Source organism: Chrysoperla carnea (genome assembly GCF_905475395.1).
Source record: "Chrysoperla carnea chromosome X unlocalized genomic scaffold, inChrCarn1.1 SUPER_X_unloc_67, whole genome shotgun sequence".
NCBI lineage: Eukaryota > Metazoa > Arthropoda > Insecta > Neuroptera > Chrysopidae > Chrysoperla > Chrysoperla carnea.
Window position 1 is genome coordinate 32,501 of NW_025408197.1, and position 2,500 is coordinate 35,000.

Genomic DNA, 2,500 nt, shown 5'->3' on the forward strand with positions numbered 1-2,500 from the left:
ATAATAAATGATATTAATAATATATTTTTAAAATATTAAATAAAGAAGAATAAACAAAAATATTATATATTAATATTTTGTTATGGAATATTTTATTTGTAATAAAATTTTCAATATACTCGAAAAAAATTAATATATATAATTATTTATTTTTTATTTTCTTCTCTTTAGATAAATATAAAAATAATATTATATAATAATATTAAAAAAATTTGAGTATGAATAATTAAGAAAATTGTTTACTTATAAAATATAACAAAAACATAATATATAAAAAAAATTTTTGTTTTAATACTTCTAAAAACTTTTACGACCTCAGAGTAGGTGAGATTACCCGCTGAATTTAAGCATATTATTAAGCGGAGGAAAAGAAACTAACTAGGATTCCCTTAGTAGCGGCGAGCGAACAGGGATAAGCCCAGCACTGAACCCCGTGGCTGATAAACAGACACTTGGGGAATGTAGTGTTTAGGAAGATTCAATATAAACCTATTGTTATATAATACATCCAAGTCCATCTTGAATGGGGCCATATACCCATAGAGGGTGCCAGGCCCGTAGTGATTATTATTGATGATAGGTGAATCTTTCCTTAGAGTCGGGTTGCTTGAGAGTGCAGCTCTAAGTGGGTGGTAAACTCCATCTAAGGCTAAATATTACCACGAGACCGATAGCGAACAAGTACCGTGAGGGAAAGTTGAAAAGAACTTTGAAGAGAGAGTTAAAGAGTACGTAAAACCGTTCAGGGGTAAACCTGAGAAACCCGAAAGGTCGAAAGATGAGATTCATTTACTTTTTATCGTTAATCAACCAATTTGTACTAGCATGTGACAAAAATTTTTATTAGGAATTTATTTTTAGTAAAAATATATGCACTGCTGTATATTGTTAATTGTATGATAACGAGGTATGCACTTCTCATCTTGTAGGACGTTGCGACCCATTAAATATTAATCTATAGGCATTGGTGCGTTGATTAATGTACAATATTATTTTTTGATAATATTTTGTGTATGTTAAACGCCTATGTTTCTTGATTAATTGTTTGATGGTATTAATTATAAATTGATATTGAGTCGCGTTATTAACGCGTTCAGATCCACCACGAGTATAAATAGGTTTTTTTATTAAAACATATTATATATACGGATTTTATGCCGTTATATGATACTATTTAACTGTCAGTAGGTGTATGATAATGAACTGGCTCATTTTTTTTTATTAAAAATTTATCTGTCAGCGACGATATAGCTTTGGGTACTTTCAGGACCCGTCTTGAAACACGGACCAAGGAGTCTAGCATGTACGCAAGTCATTGGGAATAAAATATTTTTTCATCGAAATATTTATAAATTTTATGAAACCCAAAGGCACAATGAAAGTAAATATTATTTATATTTTTTTATAAATGATAAAAGGAGGATATATTTATATTATGTATTAAATATCGCACTCCTAGGGCGTCTTATATTATTATAATTTAGTTTTCGGATTATATTATAATAGAGGCGCACCTAGAGCGTACACGCTGGGACCCGAAAGATGGTGAACTATGCCTGGTCAGGATGAAGTCAGGGGAAACCCTGATGGAGGTCCGTAGCGATTCTGACGTGCAAATCGATCGTCGGAACTGGGTATAGGGGCGAAAGACTAATCGAACCATCTAGTAGCTGGTTCCCTCCGAAGTTTCCCTCAGGATAGCTGGCGTTCATTATATAAGAGTCTCATCCGGTAAAGCGAATGATTAGAGGCCTTGGGGCCGAAACGACCTCAACCTATTCTCAAACTTTAAATGGGTGAGATCTCTAGCTTGCTTAAAAACATTATTTATAATGTGAAGCTATGAGAATATATTTTTTATATATGGATCAGAGTGCCAAGTGGGCCACTTTTGGTAAGCAGAACTGGCGCTGTGGGATGAACCAAACGTAGAGTTAAAGCGCCAAAATTGACGCTTATGGGATACCATGAAAGGCGTTGGTTGCTTAAGACAGCAGGACGGTGGCCATGGAAGTCGGAATCCGCTAAGGAGTGTGTAACAACTCACCTGCCGAAGCAACTAGCCCTGAAAATGGATGGCGCTGAAGCGTCATGCTTATACTCTACCGTTAGTTGGTATTTTCGATAAAAGATTTATCTTTTATCATGAAACCCTAACGAGTAGGAGGGTCGCGGTGGTGTGCGCGGAAGGATTGGCCGTGAGGCCATCTGGAGCCGCCATCGGTGCAGATCTTGGTGGTAGTAGCAAATACTCCAGCGAGGCCCTGGAGGACTGACGTGGAGAAGGGTTTCGTGTGAACAGCCGTTGCACACGAGTCAGTCGATCCTAAGCCCTAGGTGAAAACCGATGTTAATGTTTGATGTGTTTAATAATATAAAATAAATACAATATTATTAATGAATATTATTGCTTTTTAAAAAACAATAAACATTATTAATAAATATGTATAAATATATATATAAATATATACATCCATTGGGCGAAAGGGAAACCGGTTCC

General features: G+C 35.0%; 1 pseudogene; it reads left to right on the forward strand.

Annotated features, from left to right (window-relative positions):
• Window positions 1-310: 310 nt before the first annotated feature.
• Window positions 311-2,500, forward strand: part of LOC123304563 — a pseudogene marked incomplete at its 3' end in the record, with an annotated part of 3,565 nt that continues 1,375 nt past the window's right edge.